The following is a 25,607-nucleotide window of genomic DNA, read 5'->3' on the forward strand; positions in this document are numbered from 1 at the left end:
CTGTCTGTCTGTCTGTCTGTCTGTCTGTCTGTCTGTCTGTCTGTCTGTCTATCTATCTATCTATCTATCTATCTATCTATCTATCTATCTATCTATCTATCTATCTATCTATCTATCAAGACAACGTGCAAAGAGTCTCGATACATGAATAATCCATCATTAAATCACTGTTGGAATCCTTCAGTTAAATAATAAACTCCGATTACGTCGATCTCGGTCGGTCTACGTTGCTGCCCACTAGTGGCAGTTGTGGGCGCTGCAGAGACGGAGCGCCAGCCTGTAGAGAAGAGAAGAGGGAGTCCAGTGTGCGCGAGAGGGACAGTCGGGCTCCTGTTCTATTGGGTTCAGCCCTGCAAAAAAAAGACACGATCCTCACCCTGCGCTCGGATCGGGACCCTCGATTCTCTCTAAAGCAGAAGCCCTACATTATCAGACAGAAACCCTCCCATGTCAAACCTATGTTTCTGGATTGAAGACAGTCTCGCTGCAGCTGTCTCTGGCTGCTATTAACTTGGTGAGTGGCTCTTTCTTTTAGATGCTGGATATGCTAACATGAAAACTAGACGCATTTTTGTGGAGGTTTTGTCTAGGTTGGCACACGCCCTAGAGGCAGCCGAGTTAACGTTACTGTAACATCGGAGAGATAACGTTAACGTTAATTGTTACAGTGTTAGTTGGATTGGGTAGCAGGCTAACGTTAGGTTAAATGTGTCCGTCTTTAGCATAACAGCAGCTCCAAAGCCTGTTTCAAAACATAGTGAGCTGCCTACCCAGACGGCATATTTGGGCGTGTTAGACACGGTCTAGATAGGCAGTTCCCTAGGTTTTTGAAACACAGCTCAAAGTGTCTCTAGATCATGAACCCCATTTACCTTCACTGTTTAGCTTAGCTTAGCCAACCTGCTACTGCGCTGGAGCTGTCTTCTGTCATATAAACATCTACACTGCCACAATATTCTATTAAGGCGCCTATAAACGTGACAACAGCGCTGGAAATGGCATTCATGTGGTAGTATTATTCGTCCGCCTCTACACAACTCGATATTAGCCGTCGCGCTGAATTTAACTGCTCGACTAGCTGTTAGCAAGCTAACAAGCCAGAGCAGAGAAAGTTTGAGCTGGTTAAGTTCATTCTCCCCGGCGTTTGTAGAGAATTATTTTAGAAGTTATTTGGTTACAGTTAAAGGTGAGTATGTTTTTAATTTTGGGTATTGTTGTTTATGTTGACTTCTTGTTTAAAACGTGTTTACAAATTTAAAACACTTTTTATTACTTTTATTATATAAATATGTTTCCTGAATGTGCAATAATCAATCTTGCGTGGCATTGACAAAACCAAATGTTATGTTTTTGTGTAAGCCAGTTAGTCAAACAAAACAAAAAAGCCTTTTATTTTATGCTAACTGTATATGCAAAGTGTTTATCATTCAATAACAAACTCAAATGAAATCTTACACAGAGGAAACAACAAGTAATGTCGACTCAGAAACTGTAATATCACAATGCTTGGCTGGTAGGATTGAGAAATGGAATGCGCTTGTTAAGTTGTAATTAGATTTGTGGCTTCATTTAAGCCTTTAATGTATTAGGGAGCTCATACATTCGTTGAAATGCTGATGAAGTAAATTGGAGTCTTAAGGTTACTCGTTGAGATTTAGATTAACCTTCATGTGCCATGAAATTTAGCCACCGCTGTTAAAGACCCTTGCAAACCCACCGGGTAAACAAACGGCATGTGTGAGACTGGTAAACAGAGGTCAAATAATTTGCCTTATGTGTTTGTAAAACTGTGGTACACACTTCTACCAGTCTAAGCGGTGTCTTTCTGAAATATTAGCTTTAGGCTGTGGAAAAAACAGCTTTTGTGAGAAACTAGTGCAGTGGTTGTGGTAGATCTGCACAGCAAAACAAGTTTGGGCAGCATGAGGCGTTCAGAGTGTAGATTTAGGCCGAGAGGCTCTTGTTTTGCCAGATTGTGTCTTGGTGGAAAGGTTAGAAGATTCTATGAAGAGAAATGACAGGCTTTTTTTCTTCACCTCCTCTCTGAATAGCCGGAGATGTTAAATGTCTTTTGCTCATGCAGGTATTTATCTCTGGTTTGAATGTGAATGAAGGAGTCAGATGGAAGACGGGGGGCATGAATATAGGTGGCGCGCAATTTGTGTGTCTCTGTGTGCAGCAAGATAAATATCAAATTGAGTTTTTCATTAAAGAAAGCACAGAGACCTTGCCGGCAATGCAGAGAGAACCCGAGTATGACCTCGAGTCAATAAAGGAAGATTTCAGGCCGCCTCTGCCTAGCGGCGAAGAGCTGAGAGTGGTGAACTTTGAGTCAGCTAGTTGTGTGTCGCTCTAACATCAGATCCAGCATTTGCCTTCCATTCGTTATGCAGTCATTTCCCACAAGCATGTCTAAAAGGAATATTTAAAAGTTCAATACAAGTTAAACTCAGTTGACGGCATTTGTGTAGGGCTCCAAATAGATTTCTGATGGGATCAACATTTTTTGTTATGATAATTACTGAACTAATTACAAAATTATACTGAAGCTATGACGATATTATCACAATATTGATTAAAGCTGCAAAAAAGGTTATTTTACATGTATAACAAAATAAATGTGTGTGATAGGGCTGCGCAATGTATCGCTTCAGAATTGATATCGCAATGTGTACATCGGCAATAATCACATTGTGGCATTCCCAATGTCCAATTATGATTATAGTTAATCAGGTCTTTGCAAAGTTTATCTTTTAAACCTGTGATAATTATTAAGCCTTTTAAGAGTGCCTAAAAACACATTCAATTCTAATGTATATGTAGTTTTAGATTACAAATGGTATTTTGATACAGTTATTTCAACGATAAAGACGATACCTTGATATTTTGATTATCTGGTGAAATTGTGTTTATCGAAAAATATATTGCAAAAAAACTAAATATCGCAATATTCATTTTTTCCCCAATACCACACAGGCCTAGTTTGTGTGTATTGCTTTATTGTATATAAATTTTCAAAGTAAACTAATGTTTAAAAAGAAGTGCAAAAATATTATAATTAGTACATTCGGGTAACATTTTACAGTAAGTTCTCATTAGTAAATGTTAAATAATTCTTTATAATCAACAGTGAGGAATAATCAAATTTATTATAGTTAAAATGTAAATAGGAGCACAATCGCCTCACAGCAAGAAGGTTGCTGGTTCAAGCCCAGGCTGGGTCAGTTGGCATTTCTGTGTGGAGTGTGCATGTTCTTCCAGTGTTCGAGTGGGTTTCCTTCGGGTGCTCCGGTTTCCCCCACAGTCCAAAGACATGTGGGATAGATGAATTGATTAAGCTAAATTGGCCTTAGTGTATGTGTGTGAATGCAAGTGTGTATAGATGTTTCCCAGTGTTGGGTTGCAGCTGGAAGGGTATCCGCTGCATAAAACATATGCTGGATAAGCTGGCGGTTCATTCTGCTGTGGTGACCCCAGATTAATAAAGGAACTAAGCCGAAAAGAAAATGAATGAATGAATGTTTATAAATAGACATGACATAAATGTTTTGTTGTTGATATATTGCACCACAATTTATTACAATAAACAATATTATTGTCCTTTTAAAATCAGTTAATGCCACTCATTGTGCAAGTATGAACATATTATCTTCTTTCAAAGAACAGATAATATTTTATTCTTTAATATAATTATAGCAACTTTAATAATTAGACAAGGGAATCAGAATGTGAAAACGTATATATCTTAAACAAATAAATAAAAAATGTTAACAAAAAGTGCAAGGTACCAAGAACCAGGAATAAAGTAACATGTTTAACAAAGTCAATTTAGACTTTTAAACATAGAGGCACAGGACACCGAACAGGCCACATCTTCTAGCAGATCTATTTTTTAGATGTTAGGCACTCGCATGAAAATATACTATAATAATTTATATGGTCATACTATAGTTTTTGAACCATATGACAATGACACCTTGAATAGAGACTGGATGAGATGACAGAGGCTGTGCTATCAGTTAAATGGTGCTAACATTAGTTTTTAAGTATGGGCCATATATATTGCATTACAAAAAAATTATTGAGGCCATGTCCATGAGTTATATTGATAAGTCAATATATTGATTATTGTGACAGGTCTATTTGTAAAAACACATCATCAATGCAATAGCTTTATTAGTTATTAACTCCATTGAATAAAACAATTACAACTTCTGATTTTAATGAGTTATTAAAGTCTATGTAAACCAGAAGTTGCTGAGACTTATTTTAATATGTTGATGTACTTTCAACTGAAACAAAATATTGAATAGGGGGCGGGGCTTTCTTTTTGTGCGTCATTGCTTTGTTGCGAACAAAGAGTAACTAGGGCTTGGTTAAGAATATTGTGGCTGAAATCGTCAAACTGATGTCAACAGAGAGGACCGAAGATTACTAAAACAATTTTTTTTCCATTTATATAACTTATAGCACTTTATTTGTTGTTAGACTAAATAATAACAATGTGCACTAGCAAAATAAACATTTAAAATTTTCATTTCACACAGGCTTTAAGCATTATCAAAGAAATTAGCATGACCACATATTAATAAATGCTTATAGTTTTCATCATGAGTAAATTAGCTAATGTTTATTGTTGATTAAACTGGTGTTTTTTTGTATTTATTTAATAAATTTCACTTATATCAACTGTTTTGTTTTATTAAATCTGGCTTAATATTATTTTCTAAACATTGTGTAAACAGACAAGTGCATGAAGATTATGATAAACATTATATGAATGAAAGATCACAGTATAAACATCATAACGCCTACCACACTATAGGAAAAAAAAGCCTGAAGCCCTGAACATACACTTGAATAGTAATTATATTTTTTTTACACCCCATTTACAATGGCACATTTATCAAAAAGCAGAGTTATTGTTCTCCTGACATGCACGCACATGCTGGTGTTCATTTAGTGAAATTTAATTGAGACTTATTTACTGTCAGGGCAAGCCTTTATGCAAAATGGAAATACTCACATCGTGTCGCATGGCTTGTGAAAAGAAAAGGCTTGTAAATTTAAGAGATGTTGAGGAAAACAAAATAAATGGTGAATATGTTGGGAGTTTTGTTACATTTTAGGTTGTATTTGTTTGTTTAAATTGCTAAAGATACATATTCTCATGTTTAGGGTGTTTTTGTTGTGTGCTTTGGGTAATATAGATCAAATTATTGACAAAATAAAATCGATCATTTCATGCTCTGCTGTTTATTTCATGGTGTAAACAACAAAGTAAGTTGTTTAAGGTAATACTTTTTCATAATTAATATGAGCGCAATATTGCACAGCATTATGGGGATGCAGACAAAAACATGAATAATGACATTGTGAGAAAGTTGCAATCTTGAAAGTTAAAGTTAACAGTCAGTGTTAACGTTTTGCTTTTTATTTAGCAATATATTACAATTTTTTTAAAATGTTGGACCAGTAATCATTTATTTTTTAGTTGTGTTTATTTTATTATTATTTATTTTGTGTTTCCACATATCTTATCAAACATTTGCCCTGAAATTCTAGTTATAATATTAGATTGATTGTGCAATTTCCGAGTCTAATCCAGACTCAACATTGCATATTCTGCAATGTTCATTTATTCATTCATTCATTCATTTTCCTTTCCGCTTAGTCCCTTTATTAATCTGGGGTCACTACAGCAGAATGAACCGCCTATTTATCCAGCATATGTTTTACGCAGTGGATGCCCTTCCAGCTGCAACCCATCACTGGGAAACATCCCCACACACTTATTTACACACATACACTACGGACAATTTTGGCTTACCCAATTCACCTATAGCGCATGTCTTTGGACTGTGAGGGAAACCAGAGCACCCGGAGGAAACCCACTCGAACACTGGGAGAACATGCAAACTCCACACAGAAATGCCGGCCGAGGCTCAAACCAGCGACCTCATTGCTGTGAGGCGACAGCGCTACCCACTGTGCCACCGCGTCGCCCTTTTCTGCAATGTGATTATTGCAAATGATTACATTGCGATATCGATGCTGAAACAATATATTGTGCAGCCCTATTTAAAAGGTATAAAATGAGTCCTTTACATGAGCTCAGTATATATAAACTATTAACAGAGTGACTTTACAGATATGGTAACCACATTGTGATGCATATCGTTATCAAGATATGAGACGACTTATATTGTGATAGGAGATTTTTGTCCTATTTTCCAGCACTTCTGGGGACTTTAGAGGTGGATGTGCACTATTTGATCAATTTGTTGCCAATTTTCATTAACATTGTTGATGATGGCCCCATTCAGGAAGGAGGTTAAGTGAAAACTCAGAGTATGTTAACCCTAAAATGAGGGAAATTCTGAGTTTTCCGTTTCAAAATGGCAGGTTTGTCAAACGCGAGAAAGTAGGGTAAGTCAAGCCTGTTCCTGAAAGAGAGGTAACTTTTACTCCGTAACTTATTCTGTGAACCTAACCAGGTCAGGAGCAGGTTTTATTCTCTAAACTCTAAGTTTCTATTGGTCTCCTTCCCTTTTTTAAAGACGAATCAGTATTTCTCGCATTCGCCTTAGCTATTCATTGCCTACATTTCAGTCACACAAAGAACAAAGTTACGAGATTGGTTTGTCCTTTTTTGGGAAAATTACAATTAGATTCAGTACCATAGTTTTAAGTTTTACCTTTTGATATTACTGCAAAAAATAAATAATTATCTTAAATTCAATGACCTACGACAGGGACACGTACTGTAACTGGATTAATGGGATTATTACTCGTTCTAAAAATAATTTTTTAGTACTGCTAACGTTCTAAATGTCATTTCAACCCCCACTTGATCAATAAAAAAGGCAGACACACAAGTGCACTTTTAAATCTATTAAAAAGTCAATTTTAGAAATTTTGTTGTTAACTGATCAACGTGAGTAAAAGTGAGAAGTTACACATTAAGCTAAGATTTGATGCATTCTTGTTTTGTTAAATTTGTTGTAGAAACTATGCAGTAGCCTATTTTATGTAATTTAATGCAATTACAATTTAAATAACTTCAAAATTACGGCTAATTCCCCACTTTTTCAAGTAAAAAGTCTATAAACGTCACACATTACATTACTTAATTTTTATTATACTTAAATATTTAAATACTTATTTTAAATGTTAACTTGCACTTTAACTTGAGCGCTGTCTCTGCTGTGTTTTTTTTTAAATATAAAAAAAAAAAAATGCTCTCTTTTTTTCAGATGTTGCCATGTTGACTCGTAGTATCTACGCTCTAATGCCTTTTTATAGTCACGGTGTGCACGCTTAAAGCTGCAGTCACACTTGGCTTTGTGTGTGCGAAATTCTGTCGTGCGGCGCTGCGAAAAGGGGCGGGATTAAACAAGAAGATTAGACATTTAAAAAAGTGAGCGATTGGTCCATGTTTTAAATTTCTGTCCAGAGAGGTCATGTTTTGATCCTCAATTGGTCTCACGCAGTCAAGTGATGCGATTTCGCTGGTCAGAGTTCACCAAGCTTGAACTTTGCACCGCAGCGACTTGCGAAACTTGACGCATGACCCTGCGTTTCCGTTCTGACGCATTCGCGTGCGTTTGAATGGAAGTCTATGGGAGGAAAAGCCGCTTTTAAAAATCGCTGGCTTTTTAAAATGTCTAATCATCTTGTTTAATCCCGCCCCTTTTCGCAGCGCCCCACGACAGAATTTCGCACACACAAAGCCCGGTGTGACCGTAGCTTAACTCTGAATTAGTCTACTCGGACTTGATTGCCCTAACTCAGATTAGCTGTTCTGAAACTAAAAATTTATTTATTTTTTTTTATCTTTCGTTAAGTCAACTCAGAGTTTAAGTTTAAACTCCAAGTTGGCTGAACCTCCTTACTGAAACAGGTCCAATGTGTTACAAGTTGTGGTATATTAATATGTGGTACTTAATATAATGTGGTATATTAATCACTGCGTGATTTTGCTTAAAGGTTACATGAGATTATTGCAATGACAGTCAATTTCTAAAAGCTTAATATAAATGTAATATTACCCTTTTTGATAAAGGTTACCAAGTTAAAGTTATGTTATTAAAAAGCTGTTTATTATATAAACAGAAGCAAATAAATAAAATTTGTTTGATTTTATAAAAATGTTTATTAAAATCTGTCATAAATGATTTGTTGCCTAAAGTTATTTTCTTCATGACTATGAAGTTGTAGTATTGGACAATAGTACAAATATATATTAGCTTATTGTAATACCAATATTGTTTATGTATTTTGGCTGTAATATTGAAACTTTGAAATTTTCCTGTTATTTCTAACCCCTCTTCAGCTATTATTTTAAATGACTGCTTTTATATTCTAAAGAAAAGGAGAGTCAAGTGGTGGTTAATTTTATGGTAATTTTTGTGTTAAACTTTAACCCAAATTATTCCTTTTAGTGATGCTTTTGTATTGCTGATTATTTTCTAACTTAGAGCTAGATGTTTATTGAGAATGAGGTTTATAGCATAATATCGTTGTCATGTTATGTTGTGTCATTTGAGGTTGTCCTCATAAGATGGTAAATTTGTGCAAACAGAAGCGACGACTGCCGCATTGCAAGTGCAGATATTCTGACCCTTTCCCCTCAGGTTAAACCCCTTCAGTAGAGGATTGGAGCGGGTCTGTGGCGCATCTAATGCTCTTGAGCTCTCGCTGCGCCGGGCCATGGGTTCACCTCTCATGACTGGATAGAGCCAGGAGGGTGGTCTGCCAGGAGCAATCAGGCAAATTAAGCAGGGCAGTGGGAAGCGCTGTGTGCTCAGAGCCCGATTTTACTCCTGCAGCACATCAATAGCTTAGCTTTCTTCTCCCTTTCTCTGAGTAGTCATGTTTTTGATTTATGAAACATTAGGACAAGTGGTTTATGTAACCGATGAAGGAAATTGTTTTAAATCCCAATAGTCGCTATTTACTGACATTACAACAAAGCTTTTGGTTCAGGCCATTACTTGTGATCAGGGTCTTTGCATAATGCTTTCGTTTGTTTGGTTTCAAAAGAATTATTGTGGGCAAAATGGCAATATCCCAGATTGCATGGGAGCATTTGATTTGATCAAAATAGCATTGTGATCAGTGGCTCGCTAATGGTCGGATTTTAAAGACATGGTTTGCCCTCAAAACGTAATTTTTGTTTTTCCATATGTTAGCTTTTTCATACTATAGAAGCCTTTAAGGTCCGAACAGGAATTCCCAAATAAATTGGGAAAAATAGTGCAGCCATGTTATAGTTTTTTTTCCATAAATGTGACTTTTTAATGTTGTCAGTAAAATATAAGCAAATATATCTTTAAAGTAAGCAAGGATCTCATAAACAGGGCTCGAAATTGCGACTGTTTTGTTCGCAAGTGCGGCCAAAATTTGATCTATCTGACCTCAAAATATATTTGGAAGTATTTGTGCGAGTGCATAAAATTGTTGTGTGCGACCATTTTTTACTGCAAAGTGTTCACCAGATGCATGGATTTAAGACAAATTCACGCAGAATGCATCTTTTCACTTGAAACGTGAAACGCAGCACTCTGGAATAGTTTAAAACAGTTGACATGCCAACTTGGTGCAGTAAACAAAGCTTGCAATGCTTGCCCCGTCTTTGCACTCTTTTTATTGGCCCACTGCTCTAGAACTGAACGCGAATGAATTGGTTAATGTCAGCTGTCAATCACTCAATGGCTTCTGCCTTCAGATGACAGGGAAAGCGACAACCTCGAAAATGTAAAGCGCTGAAGATGAGAATGAAAACAACACTGACAGATTTTGTTTTAGAAACCACCTAAAACTACAAATAATGGCACATCTGATTAGTGCTCATGTGGTGAATGTTAATCCACCGTCTACACTTTTCAAAGAGTGGATAAAAGACTTCCATTGGCTTCAAGTCCGCTATAAAAATAACTAAAGCATTCACTGTAAAGTCTGTGGCACGGAATTTTCAGGGAACTGTTTGCCACCTCTACACATTTCAAGCACGAGAGGTTCTGTTTAATCCTTTATTTAATGGCCAGATGCTGTCCGTTGTGCAAGTGGCAGCTATATGTAAAATTTAACACCACGTACACCATCGCAAAAGGGCTTGCACTGACTAAGATTAAACTAATATTACTACACATGAAAAGAGAGGTATTGCTATTAACATGACGTATGCAAATAATAGGGTATATGTCAAAAGCATCAGTGCAATATCAGACACTACCCATGCGAACACAGCACAGTTATCGTTAACAGATTCATTTATGTCAAGGAGTGTGTGCAGGGCCATGTATCTTTTGGTCACTCAGTTATGTTAAAAAAAATTATTTTCTGGTGATAATGGGATTTCGTTGAGACAGATTTTCCTCACACATGCATATATAATTTTTTTTGTCTGTTCGTTTTGATTAGTGTTGAATTCAAATACTATAAATCTGTTTATATAAAACTTGTAATAACGGTGCTAATAATTGGTGGGTGCAACTAAGTTTTGGCCGTTGTGCCTAAATTTTTAAAGTTAGGAGCGCCAGTGCTACCAAGCAAAAAGGTTAATTTCGAGCCCTGATATATGATATATTTAATTATTATGCAAACCCAAATAAAATCAAATCTTTGTGTTTTCTTTATAGTGCGCAAGATCCGCCCCCCTCCCCTTTTTTAAGGTTTAAATTTGTATTTACACAGGTCAGTGTTGCCTAGATTTGTTCAACTATTTTGTACTTGTGTGTTTTACATTTTTATTTTTGTAGTCAGTCAGAGTCAACATTTCTAGATTGATAGATCCATACAAATGATTTTGTCTGCATGCAAAAAAGTTAGCGAACAAATATTACCATATTCTGATTTTCTTATGCCTGATTTATACCTCTGCGTCAAGTGATTGGCATACCCCATGGTGCATATCTTGCAAATAGCCGTGCATTTATACTTCTGCATTCTCTCTGACAATTGGGGTGTAAACCTACACTGGTTTCATGGTTTGGTTCGGTTACAATTATCATGCCTTCGGTTCAATTCGATATCTCGTGCACTGATGATGCTTTTCATACATAATTAGATTTTTCTTCACAACACAAGAATTGTTTTTTTTCTTAAAATCTATAAATATATTAATATTTATATATTATTTGTAATACAATTTTGTCCTTTAATACAAGCAGTAAGATAAATGAACTGTTCCTTTAATTTGACCTGCTCAAAGAAAATACTCTTTTTGAATCTATCAAACAATACTCCAATACATGCACAGAAGACAACATGAGCATTTATAGCAAATAAACTAAAGGAAATATTATCGCGCTTGCTTTTTGAGTGCTTTTAAGCGAGGTCTTACACGCTTTTGATCATTGTCTTCACCCACTCAACAAAAAGGGCTGCGATTGGCTTTCGAAATTAAAGCGCTGTTCACCAATGAGTGACGCAGGAAGAATAGCCGCGGTTACAGTCTATATGCGCATAATGCACGGTTATCACAGGTAATCCATAATAGACACAGTGGAGAAAATTCGCACCATAGGCTCGCTCGTGTCTGGATTCACAAGTATCGCTTTAACAGCCGTGAGGACAGGAAAAGTTACCTCATGAACACGCCGGTGGGTCAAATGTTCAAAGTGAGAGAGAGAGGCAGAGATGGATTTTTACAGCATTTCTCCCTAGTATTGAAATAGCGGCTCATGTGCTGTGCCGCCTTCAGTGTCAATGAAAGACTTTCCAGCAAACTTACAAGCAGTTGAACTGTGCGTAATTCTCTTCCTTTTAAGTACTAGGAGCGTTTGATTTACTCGCCCTCGCCTTCACCATATTATTCTACTGCGACATCGCGCATAGGAGATAAATGACATCAGTGTAATAACCGGTAACGATATGTTACTGAACCGATATCGAATTGTCCCCATCTGCATCGCGGTGCATCGAAGAAACAATTATTTTGACACCCCTATCTGACAATAACACTTCCAAAACGCGAGCAGGCAGTAGGGTTTCTGTGTTGCTTCAGAAGCGTTTTGAGTTTGAGTTTACACCGTAGTTGCATCGTAGTTCAAGTTCATAGTTTACAAGTAGCTCAAACTTGTTCATGGAAGAAAGAGGCTGAAAATGTGCAACCTTCATTCATTTATTAATTCATTTTCTATCAACACAAAACAAAAGTATCCATCTCGACCCCCTCCACAGATCTCAACACTTGTTAAACACTCCTGCCACTGTCCTCACACTGCTGTCACTGTTCTCAGCCGCACCTATACTTGTCACAGTTAACAAGCTGAATGAATCACAGCTCTTGCACTGTGTCGCCGCGACATGTAGTTACATTTTATGAGAGGTTTGCATCAGGGTGAAGGCTACACCACACCTACTGCATGCACTTGATGCTGAAGTGTAAATTGGCCTTTAGGTTGCATCTAAAAACAGTCCCTATATACACATTCACTCTTAACTACGTTAATCCAGTCCAGTTAATTAAGTTGTTAAATGTCAGTAACGTCATACGGGTCGTTTACATATCATACGAGAAGCACTTCCTACAAAACACATGCTTTATACACATAAATACTTGTGTATACTTGTATACTAAATACTTGTGAATTCATAATAGTCCAAAAGGTGATGATAATAGTTAAACATGGCAGTTTGTTCATGTATTAAGTTGTAGTAGCATCATTTACTGCTCTTTTTTTTTTTTTTTTTTTTTTTTTTTAACCTGCTTCTCCTTTGTTTTTCACGCTTCCGTCTCGCGTTTGTCTCTTTCTGACAGGACGGATATCAGAGCGCTTCAATGATCACCAGCACGTTATTAAAATAAGCTCAAAAAGTTCGTTATTTCAAAAACAGACGCGAAAGTGAAACCGCTTGCACTTTAAGATGGGCTCGTAAAACAACAACAGGACACAACAGATTTTGTTCTTTGCTTTGTGGCTGTTCATCCAGACGACGACAAAGGGTGACCAAAAAGTGTTACGGTACGGTTCGCTTATAGGTAACCTTTGACAGTGGAAACGGCCATAAAAGCATACCGAACCGTACCGTAGCATTCAGTGGAAACGGGCCATGATGCTATGTTCACACTAGGCATAGGACGCTAACTGCTTTCAAGGTTTACCACGGTTTGGAAAAGTCAAGGTTTTAATACCGCTAAAATGTTCTGTTATACCATTCCTAAGGTATTTGTAAGGTTTTTTAAATTGATTTTCTATATGTTTTAAATAAATATGTGTTTTTGAAACTAATAAAGACAAGTCAATGATTTATTTTAACTATTTAGCCTGACATGTTTACTGTTCCAAAACATTATAAATGTTACTTAAAATAATAAATTGGGTTCAGTTGTGTTACCCAGACATTTAAAAATAACTTCTTTTAAAGCAGTAATCATACTACCATGATACCGTGAAACTGGTATTTTTATCCAAGGATATCATATCGTCAGAAACTTATTCCGGCCCATCCCTAGTTCACACCAGACGTGGCATGCGCTTCTAAATCGCGATATTTGTGTATAAATAAATGCGTGAACATTTTGAGTTTACTCAATAGACATGTATTTGCGTCATGGGCAGGGCTTCTGTCTGCCCGGTGACTCTAGCTTCGTTGCTAAATGGCTAACATGGATTTTATTGAGAGAGTAGCTGTGCTTTAGGAATCCTGAAAAACAGCGTAGATTTGTTCAGAGCTGTGTCTGAGTCCACTAGATTCTTTCAGAGGAACACCCAGCTCTGTGAGTTCATCAACTCCTGCAGAAACTATACCTGGATGATGGATGCTTTCAGCAGTGCTTCCAACTGAGCCAAGCTCAGTTTGGTGAGCTGGTGTCGGCAAGAGGATTTCCCCTTAGGACACCAACAACAGTCAATAGGTCATAATCACACTCGTACAAGAGAAAGCTTCTTAATACGGCACGAATGTTTAGATTTGCCATCTTCAGTGATGCGCACGTAAATTGCTTCCTGCAGTGCAATCCGCGCGGATGATGTCTATTTGCGTCTTTGCATTGACTTAAAATGCAAATCACTCACGCTTGACGCTTTATCCACGTCAGGTGTGAACGCAGCATTACAGTGCATTATGGGCATTTTCTAGCCCTTGACAGAACTTGTTATTGTTATAGCTTGAGCACTTGTTATTGCTGTGCATTGTGGCATTGATTGAGTGCACTTCAGAATGTCCACTATGGTTTGGACACCTCTACAAATCGCTACTCCCTCAAATTGTGCACCATTTAATGGTATAGGTGGGGATTTCGGATACAGCCTTATTTTTCTCTAGACAGCTTTTTGTTTAATGGTTTCCTGGAAAACTCTTTGAACAGTTGTGTTGATATGACTCACATTGGCTTGTTTCTTCTCATGGGTGTAGTTTTGCTACAAAATCTTTTAATTTGCTGATCCTTCAATTCTTGGTACATGTCAAATAGTTGTGGAGATGAGGTTTCGGGTTGGTGTGATGAATGAATCAGATATAATGATTATATCTAGACAATTTGTCAGAATTTCCGAACACTTTAATGAAAAAACGTCATCTAGAAATCATGTTCCGCTGAAGAAACTGACAACTTGGGATGGCTCGAGGGCGAGTAAATTAACAACAGATTCTCATTTTGGGGGGCTTATGGAAGAGTTGTCATGCTGTCTCTTGAATCTTGTCATCGATTAACCATCCTGAATAGTTTTTTTTTCAACACATAGAGGGATGTCGAGCTTCAATAACTCAATGTATTGTGATGATGATACAGTTATTTATTTTTTTTTAACTTTTAAGAAGAATTATCATTGTTGTATTGGTGGTTGTTCATTAGACAATTTATTAAAAAAATTAATGTCGTCTCGTGTCTGGCATGCGACATTTGAAAATTGTATGACTATTTATAGGCCTTTTGTTTAACCCTGTACAGTAAGCTTTCATTTGGGAACATCAGGTAATTTAACTAAAATCAATGTAATGACAACTACAAAAGCATTTATTAACTTAAGCTGAGGTTAATTTCTTAGTTATGCCTAATAACATATTTAAAATTTTGTCATTGTTTTAATTAAATGGAGTAAACAACTAATATAATTTTATATAATTTTAACTATAACTTTAACTGTATTGTTTCTGCATCGAAAATGCAGTGTGATCATTCGCAACAGCCACATCGCCGGATATGCAATGTTGCGTCTGTATTATATTTGGATGTGAATTTGAGGCCTGCAACTGTATGATTGAAAAGCATTCAGGCTTAAGAAATTGTACCATTTATAACTATAATAATGGACAATGTTATTGATGTAATTTTAATTATTTTAATTATTCTATTACTCTACCTGAATACTGTTATACTCTGAAAATGATAAAAAGTTTATTTCAATTGTATATAATTTTTTTTATTGTCTTTATATATGCTTGTAGATAAAACTGTATTTATATTGCGATATATATTGCAGATTAACATATTTAATGCACGTGCAGCCCTCATATTTATGGTATTTCTTACTGTTGATTTTAATTAAATGTTAATTAACCCTTACTGGCTGATAAAGGCTTAAATGCTGATTTATACTTCTGCATTAAGCACACACATATGATCCTGAGCAGCCTTCGCACGGTCGCACAGCCCTCACTGTGGCTGACGCTCACCTCTCAAAAATGTAACTACACGTCACAACGATGCGTAGTGCATGCACTGTGATTGGTCGGCTTGGTAGCTGTAACGAGTGTGGGCGGTGCTGAGAGCTGCGAGACTGAGTAGTTACAAGTGTCGAGTCCCGTAATAGAGTTCCAGATAAAAACTCTTGTTTTGTGTTTACATCATGATTAAAGTTGTTGCACTTCTGCTAGTTTCCGCCGAGATTTAGCTACTTGTAGCATTCAGAAAAAGGCTGTGCGATTTGGGGAAAATATCTAATTGTTTTTTTTTTTTTTTTTTTTTTACACATATTGCAATTTTGATTTGATTAATGATTTAATTTTATAGCCAAGCTTCAATTCAATAATCTGTAAACTGTGGCAACAATTCTGCGAAAGCTTAAAAGTTACCTGTTTTTGTTCGGTGTCTATGACTTTGACCAAACCAAAATATTCCCATATTACAAATGCTGTTTCTCTTTCATGTTTTTTTTTTTTTTGTAATATTTTTTAGGGAATTTCACCTTGATTGTATAGGACAGAGAGTATTGACAGGAAAGCATGGGGAGCAGAGAGAGGGGAAGGATCGGCATAGGACCACGAGGTGGGAATCGAAATCAGGTCGCCGTGAGCAGCGGAGTGCATGTGTCGACGCACTAACCACTAGACCACTGGCGCCGACGTTTCTCTTTCATGATAATTAGTCTATTAACGCTTCTGAAGCGGCAGACGCCATATCCCCATATGTCTGTGCTTTCTTGTTTATTTTATTATCGTTCTGCATAGTTCGGTTGCACAATTCTGATTGGGCAGAACAAAAGTGGGCTCACTCAATTGGCTAGTAAGACAGTCACACACAGATGGCAGTCACGCATTTGCTCTAGACGGGGGAAATTAAATAATACATATTTCATATTGCAGCCCCTTGCGATTAACTAATTGCAATGCATCAAATTGCGAGTTGATTTCGATTAATCGCATAGCCCTAGTTCAGAAAAAACAAAGCACCTGCGAAGAAACTCGATACAGAGGAACATAACAATCTACTGCCAGCTAGCGATTTGAAGTGTTATTACAGAGCAACACAAACGGCACGTCGAAGTATAAATGCACGGCTACGCGCAAGGCATGCGCTGTGACTCGCAGTCATCCATCGACGCAGATGTATAGTCATACCTATTGTACTTTTATCATCCTTTTTGTTTAAGTTGTTTACTTTGAACTTTTATAAAACAAGCATAAGTTTTTTCTTTGTTATTACACCTGTTCAAATAATTTCTTTTGCAGCTTAGGTCAATATATTGATAAAATAAAATATCGCTTCAGAAATTAAACGCCACAAGAAAATTTGAGACCTACTCGTTTATATATAAATTTCTCGATATCAGGTTATATGTATGCTGGTTCTCAGATTGACAGTGTTTTGATATTCCTGGTCTCAGTCGTTGAAAAAGCATCTCGTTTGTTGCGTAACATCAGAGCCTGCGCTCATGTCTCATGTTTGATTAATGCTCTTACATCTCATGGTTGATTAGTTGACATAAAACGCACACATGAGTTGGCCTAATTGCTCGTCAGTAATTAAAGGCAGCGTCGTATAAAGAGCCACTCTTTGCCAAGGCTCAGCCAGTGAAGCTTGAAGCCGAGCCGCTGACAGATAATGTATTGAACAGCCTCTGGAGTACATTTATCACTTGTCTTCTTATTATTTTTGTTGGCAAGTGACCCGAGGTGGCTGTGGTTTTCCTTCTTGTGATGTACAAGTGCACTTCGGGCCATTGACCGAAAGTTGGTTGAGTTTGTTGGGAGTGCATGCGTTAATGGCTGTGGTAATCTACATGCACTGCAGCTGCCCTTGAACTGCGTGTTTCATTTCATCCTTTATGACAGGCCTGCTTGTTATCAGCCGTCTTAGGGATATTCTGTTCATTTAACTTATCAGGAACATTGTGAAATCGCATTGACTGCAAAACATTCAATATTTTTTTCTGGATTATGTTTAAATGGGTAATCTAAAGTCAAAGTGTAATTGTTAGTTTATTAAATTCATGAAACCACAGTTTAAGAACAATTTCTGAAAAAATAGAAAATAAAGAATGTTATATAAAATGTTATACTCACCAAATTCTGTTTTGTTTATTTATTTGTTTTTTGTTTTCTTTTTGTGGCTTTCATTAGTATATATAAAATATATAGTCCTTACCTTTCTGTGCAATATTTATTTTTCTCAAGTGATATTTAACAGAGCTAGGAAATGTATATAGAGCGGGAAAAATAAGCATTTAGCACGTCATATTTTTTTGCTGGGAGTAATATTTCCAAAGGAGCTGTTGACATGGAATTGAAAAAGATTTTGATTAAAAAACCAAACAATACAAACATAAAAATAAAACAAAACAAATCTGAAAACTGACTTATGTATAATAACGATGAAATGACACAAGGAGAAAGTACTGAAACATATTTAATACTTTATAAAAGGCTTTTTTGGTGGTGGCAGTTTAAAGATGCCTCTCATATGGAGAATGAAGTCATGTGCATTGCTCAGGTGTAAGTTTTTAGCAGACTTCAACAGAGCGTGAAAATCTTGATGGTTCTGTGGGGCTCGTTCATCAAATCTGGTCTTTAATTTGTATTTTATATTGGATTCAAGTGAGGTGATTGGCTGGGCCATTCTACAGCTTGATTTTTCTTTCTCTGAAAGCTTTTTAGAGTTTTCTTGTCGGTGTTTTGGATCAGTCTTAATGACATGTTTCATCTTCAACATCCTGCTAATGTTGATGTTGGACTGAATCAGCTAATATTCATTTACAATGATAAAGGGAAGAGGGTTGCTGAATAACTACTGAGAGATTTCCACTGCCTTTCACTGCCTTTCTACAGCTCCCTTTCTTCATGTGTTCAATAATTTTTACCTACATTGTTTCATTTTATTATGCACAACTTAATTTGTAAACGAATTAGATTGGTTTTCTTTGCATATATGGATTTGTTTGGACGTTACCAAGATCCAGGGAAAAATTCAAGTCAATGGCACTGTTAGAAATATGTTTTCTGAGAAAAATGATGACAATTACAATACTTATTTTCCCCGCTGTATTTCCTATATTTTTTTTCTTCTGAAGAAAGTCCTAATTTTTTTATTTTGGCTATGATAAAAGCAGTTTTATATTTTTTAAAAGCTATTTTAAGGTCAATATTATTAGCCCCATCAAGAAATATTTATATATATTTTCAATTGTTTACAGAACAAACAACTGTTATACAATGACTTGCCTAAATACCATACATTTAAATATCACTTTAAGCTGAATACTCTTATCCTGAAATGTATCTAGTAAAATGTTATGTTCTGTTATCTTGACAAAGATGAAAGAAATTAATTATTGGAAATTAGTTATTAAAACTATTATGTTTAGAAATGTTGAAAACTTCAACTGTGCATATATATTTATAATGAAATTCATTTCTGTTAATTAAATAATTTTTATTGCACAGCAAACTAAATAATTTACTTGGGTTTAGCGTCATGCATCAGAGTATTGATCCCGGTTTGAAATAAAGCTGTTGGGAGTCCGCAGTTACTTCTTAAACTTTTAAGGCCACAAAATGAACAGCAACACGGTTCATTTACTTTACGGTACTTTGCTTCCTCTGGGAATAAAACGACGAACTGCTTGTTCTTTTGCAAGCAGATGCATCGAGCAACCAGTCATATACTGAAATAGGAGTTTTTTTGCATGACCTGTGACCTACCGGTCTTTGAGCCAATTCCAGCCAGTTTGTATTGATATCAGCAGTGCTGTTTTTTGACAATTAAATAGGTTAAAAAGTAATTCAAGTCATTGTTAATTTTTTTTTTTAAGCTAGTTTTAAAATGTTTGGCACATGAGTAGAAAATTCTCCTGGAGGTATCAGTCAATATTGGTTTCAGATAGAGAGAGAGATTAGTCACTTCAAGTTGCCAACAAGTGCTTTTGCAGAGCAAGATTAAAAATATCAGGAAAATAGTACATAAAAAATAATACACACCGATATTTAGCATATTTCATAAGCGTATACAATCTTTGGATGTTTGTAAAATGGAAAAAAGGTTTAAGTTATAAACTATAGAACATTTCACATTTTGTTAGTGCTGTTCCAGTGCATTAGAGGGAAACTAATGTTTTTTTTAATACTGAATATATATTTTTATATCCAATAATAAATAAATATTCCTGCTTTTGTGGTCGAATAGAAATAATGCTGTAATTATTTTCTTTATTTAAACAAAAAAATAACAAAATATGTTTGTATATGTTATATGCTATTCTGTTATTATAGTTCCTGCACTGGAAAAAATTATATGATCAATTAGTCCTGACAACAAATGTTTTTAGGTCATTGTAACTTATTAAACTTCGTTAATCATGTTCTAACTTAATTTTATAAGTTACGCAAGCTGTTTAAGTCAGTTTAACATAATGTAAGTTCAATGGACTCATATGGTTAATTTGATTTAGCCTAAAAGTTAGTGCGACCACGATTTTTTTTACAGTGTAGGAAGAAAATCAAAATTGACATAAATTGGTATTAGCAGAAGTTGGCGGTTCATTCCGCTGTGGCAACCCCTGATTAATAAAGGGACTAAGCCGAAAAAAAAAAATGAATAAATGAATGAATGAATAAATGGTAAGCTGGTCACACTTACCAAAAAAAATTTAGAAAATGGAATTAGCCAAGAAAATTGCAATCAGTGGATCTCTAAATAATGGTTTACAATTTGGAGTATTATTATTATTTTTTTCAGAAATGTTGTGTTGTCGGTTTTAATGTTTTCTGGGTTAATAAATTTGTTTTAAATCATGAAGTTCACCATAATAATTTAATTCACCACACTGTTGCGGCAGGGGTCTTGTCCTGGAGCACGATTATCAATGTGTAGCATCACGATAGCGGCGGCAGCCAAGAAGCTCACCGGTGTTCTGTAGCGCAATCACTCTAAATGCCATTGAAACGTCTGGGATTTTTTTTCAATCCAATTCTGATTTGTTTCAGATGCATGTTACACAAGCAATTAACTCTATTGCTCTTCTACTCCAGTATTATTAAAATAATGGACACTTAGCAGAAACTCAACCAGCTGTTTTTCCACTGCTAATCTTTTAATGTCGAAGAGAGTTGAGGTAAAGGCATTTATTTTCCTCCGAGTCCTGGAATTATCCTTGATTTTCTTTTCATAAAGCCCTCTTATCATTAAAAGGTCCTGCAATCTTTCGCTATCCATTAAACGTGAGCGTAATTGTGGACTTGGACTAATCTTTCAAGTCTAATCTGCAGTATATCACAGGGAGATTTTTTTTTTTTCATTGGATAAACCTTATCCAATCAGAGAGAATGCGATGCGCAATAGCAGTCATTTTCAGTGTTTTATGATTTGGTGTTGCCTCATTGAACCCTGGTGACATTGGGGTGGTGAAACTTCGAAAATGAGATGTGAAGAAATACTAATCGGAGCCCGAGTGATTTGTGGAGGACCCAAAAGAGCACTCAAGTGTGATCAAATCCTGGCCTCGCTTTCAAAAAAGCTCATTATCTGTACTCCCACAAACACAAATTATCACTCCACCCTGAAACGCATTCTCGCATACACCCTTAAATCACACTTTTCTCCCTCGCTTCAGCTACCATTTAGTAATTCACTCCAGTCACCTTTTATTTCTTATTTAACCTTTATTTTTCCCAGGAAGGTCACATTTGAATAAGACAACAATCCATTCTTTCAGGGCTTTCAGAAGGAGAGTTTGTCAGAAATCACATTACCTCACATTAGGGCTGCATGATTCTGGCTAAAATGAGAATCATGATTGGATGGACATGAATAGACTTTAAATATGTGCTGGTTGTTAATTCACAGTAAAGTTATGACATCAGAACACAACTATTCATAATTCTCTAGTTGAATTGTTATGTTTGAGACATATACTAGCAATCTGTCATCGACAACATTATTAAACCATTTTTTTCACCATAAAATGAGATATTTGGGCCTAATATCTAATCTACCTATTAGCCCTTCACCTTACATGTTCGTAAGGCATAGGGCAAAGGGGAAGGGCTAGATACCCCTCAAAAGGCGAGATTTATTTATTTATTTTTTTTTTCAGGATAAGGAGAAGGGATAGGGGTACAAAAATCGAATTGGGATTGGGCCTTGTCATTAGATTTGTTTCTATCCAACTATTTATATCATAAAAACGTATTACTGCGTAGGATAAACCTTTTATTCGATAAGAAAAGATGCGCATAAACTAAGATGGAAACATTTTTAACAAATTCCAGTATGTGCATTAAAAAAGTCGTGATTTTGTAATAAGAGATGATTAAAAATGGGTGTGAATGGACAAACCAGCAGGCTGAGCACATTGTAAAGTAGGGCTGCACGATTCTGGCAAAAATGTGAATCACGATTATTTTTTGCTTAAAATCAAGATTGCGATTTTTCTCACGATTCTGTATATGTAAAATAAAGGTTAATATGATTAGCCCATTGTTATTGTTAATTCTCAAACATATGGTAAAACAACAATAACTATATTTGGCCAATGTGTAGGTCTACTGTTGCTTAAAATGCAAAATTTTGTATAGTCGTTATGGTGGACTTGAACAGACTTTCAATATGTCCTGTTTGTTAATTCACAGTAAAATGATGACATCAGAATATATCTATTCATAATTGTAAAGTTGATTTATTATGTTTAAGACATGTGCCTGTCATCTGCCATTGACAACATTATTAGACAATTTCACTGGTAAAATTAGAATTTTGTCATTATCAGATTCCTTCTTGCCTTATATTTAACATTATATATAGGCTAGGGTTGTTCTACCAATAGTAAACATTTATTTTCATGCACAACACTTTGTGTTCGCTATGAAAGAAAAAAAAATGCATATCAAATGCTTGTCGTAATCATAACTCTAAAATGCCATGTTAATTTAAATGTGCGCACAGGTTTCACTTTCACTTACGAGTGAAAAGTGACTTATAACTGCTGTCACTGTGAGAAAAAAAACATACATGCAAATCAAACCTTCCGCTCGGCCCTCAAACGATCCCTCTGTGCAACAAACTGAACGTTATTTGCAACTTCATTACCTGTGATTCACAGCCTATGCAGGTTCTGTACACTAAAGTAGGCATCATTTGAGTGCATGCGTTCTTGGCAGTAAAAAACAGCTTGCGGTCAGCTCACGTGTGATTTCGTAACCGCGAATACATCATTACATGAAGACAGAAATGAAATTATACCTTATAAATACAGTATGTGACCCTTTTAACACCATTTGAAGGTGTCACTGTTGCTGTCAAGACTCGTTTGTAGGGTCGAATCGAGATTGTGATCTTTTTTCGATTAATCGTGCAGCCCTATTGTAAAACATTTGAAATGTTGTTTTGGTCATTCTAAAACGCCTTAACTACTTTCAGTATTAGTGTTATTATATTATTAATTACCTCGAATTGTCAAGAGAGTCTGTGCTCCGTGTCTCGCGCCTTAATGCCACCACACGTTCATTGCATGTGGACATTTGTCTTCTGAGGCGCAAGTTATTTATTAAATAAGGAAAAGATTGACACAGCTTCTTCTACCACAGCAAATTCTATTTTTACATTTGATATTTGGCGCCAGTTAATCAGGAAGTGACTATTTTGTTCTCTTTGACTTGTTGGATGGAAATGCTATTATTGCAGTTTTGCGCATAAATTTAATTTGCATCTTTGGATGGAAACATAGCTATTATCAGATTCCCTCTTGCATTATATTCAATATTATACAGGTAGAGTACTGACACTGTTAAACATTTATTCCCATGCACAACACAAGAAAATTTATTCAAATTTAATTTAATTTATTCTCATTTGATTTAATTCTCATTTTATCTAATTTATTCTCCATTTGTTCTCATACTAACCACAAGAAAAAACATATCAAATGCTTGTCATAATCATTACTAAAATGCGATATTTATTTTTGCAAATGATGTGTGCTGATGTCGTCATGGTTGCTGTAAACAAAACAAAACAAAAAAAACATGCATGCAAATCATATTTCCCGCATGGCTCCCAAATGATCACTCTGGTCAACAAACTGAACATTGTTTTTAGTTTATTACCTGTTGTTACAGCCTATGCAGGTTCTGTTCAATAAAGTAGACATAATTCACGGGCATGCATGCACATCTTCTCTGTAGTAAACAAACAGTGTGTCATCTCACGTGTGATTTCACATGAAGACAGAAATTACATTGCTGGGTGAGTTGTACCATATATACAGTATGTGACTTTCAATACCAGTTGGAGGTGTCCATGTTGCTGAGCAACGTATATAAAACAATGTGAAGACCTGTGAAACCATCTATATGCTTCTCTCCTTAACTTGAAAACATAATTGGCTGAATCATAGGAAAGCACTTTATAAACAGCCTGACGTAATAGAAACTATCCTAATATTGAAAATACAACAGGGTTCAATGATTACAGACTATAGTGATTGAAAGAAAATCAGAGAAATTCATTCCAATACCACGAGGCATTAAATAAGAGCAGATTTACCATGCTCTGAGTGCACCCAAGGAAAGGCTAATTGAATCCCATTGGATGTTCTGGTGGTGTAATTGTTAAAGCTTTATATAGCACTTTATAGGATACTGTTTCAAAGCTGCTTCACAGTAAAAGGGAACTAACAGAAATTCAAACAGTGCTGACAAGAAAAATGGTGGTACTGTTTAGCTCTGTGTTGATTCCGTTAAATGACGTTAATGGTTTTAGTTCATTTCCATTGGAGTTTAGGTGAGCGTGCTCATGACCCAGACTTCTTAGCATGGTTGGTTAACTGGTTGTACTGAACCACACTGCTAGGAAGCATGAAATGAAATGACAATTCATGATTGATCACGCTTCGCTAGATTCACCAGTAATTGGCAAGTTGATTTGTTCATATCTGATTTTCCTCCTTAATGAGTTGCCTATTCACATCTCTTATCATCTTGAAAGTTTTGCATTACCAAAGCAACAACTTGTGCAGTTCATCTGAAAATAATTCTGTCAACATTTATTTATCCTCTGCTTGTTTTTTTTTTGTTTTTTTATTTATAACACTGAGGATGAAAAAATTATAATATATTTAATTTAATATAATTAAATATAATTAATCCAATATAATTAATTGCATATAATTTGTTCCTATTGATATTTTGTTTTTAATATTTTTCAGAATGTCACCTTTTTTGATTATAGAAAGAAGCTCATAAAGGTTTGGAACTAGTTGGGGTGAGTAATTGATGGTAGAATTTCGATTTTGGGTAAACTATACCTTTAATTAACAAAAATAGTTTGGCCCAATGTTGGAAAGTAGCTTATGTGCAGTGATTCATCAATGAACCAGTTTTAGTTTGGCTAAAAGCCATCTTGTTATTCAGTTTGAGTCAGTTCAGTGTTGATTCAGTTCAGATCAATAGCATTTTAAGTCAGTTCAAAATAGATAAGACATTGGTGTCATTAATCTGCAAACGTTTACACAACAAGAAGCCATATCACCTTGCAGCCCAAGACTCAATGAAGCTAAGCAGGGCTGAACCTGGTCAGTACCTCGATGGGGAAAACTAGGTTACTGTTGGAAGTGGTGTTAGTGAGGCCAGTAGGGGGCGGTCTGTGCGAGTCTTAATGCCCCAGTAAAGTAAAGGGGACCCTATTTACCTTATTCTTCGCGTACAAGCGGGCACAGCCATTTGAGTCTTTTTGGCTCGAGACTTCCGGTTAGGCATGGAACAATAACCGTTTTCAAGGTATACCACAGTTTGGAAAATTCAAGGTTTTAAAACTGTCAAAATGTTCTGCAATACCATTCCTAAGGTATGTGTAAATTTTTTATTTATGTTTTTAGGACAACATTATCTTCAGCAGAAAAGATATCTAAAGATGCCATATCTGTGAAGACAGCATAAGTCAATAATTA

The 25,607-nt window shown here is 35.8% G+C and overlaps 1 protein-coding gene across 2 annotated transcripts in view; it reads left to right on the forward strand.

Annotated features, from left to right (window-relative positions):
* The first annotated feature begins 277 nt into the window (after positions 1-277).
* The window catches only part of ndst1b (N-deacetylase/N-sulfotransferase (heparan glucosaminyl) 1b), a 154,852-nt gene continuing 129,522 nt past the window's right edge, over positions 278-25,607 (forward strand). Inside the window, exon 1 of one of the 2 annotated variants that reach the window (XM_056445763.1) lies at positions 278-514. The gene's annotated coding sequence lies outside the window, so the exon portion shown is untranslated. Of the gene's footprint in view, positions 515-757; positions 1,187-25,607 lie in introns of those variants that run through there. The other variant, XM_056445764.1, reaches the window with a different exon arrangement.

This window comes from Danio aesculapii, chromosome 21 (genome assembly GCF_903798145.1).
Source record: "Danio aesculapii chromosome 21, fDanAes4.1, whole genome shotgun sequence".
Lineage (NCBI taxonomy): Eukaryota > Metazoa > Chordata > Actinopteri > Cypriniformes > Danionidae > Danio > Danio aesculapii.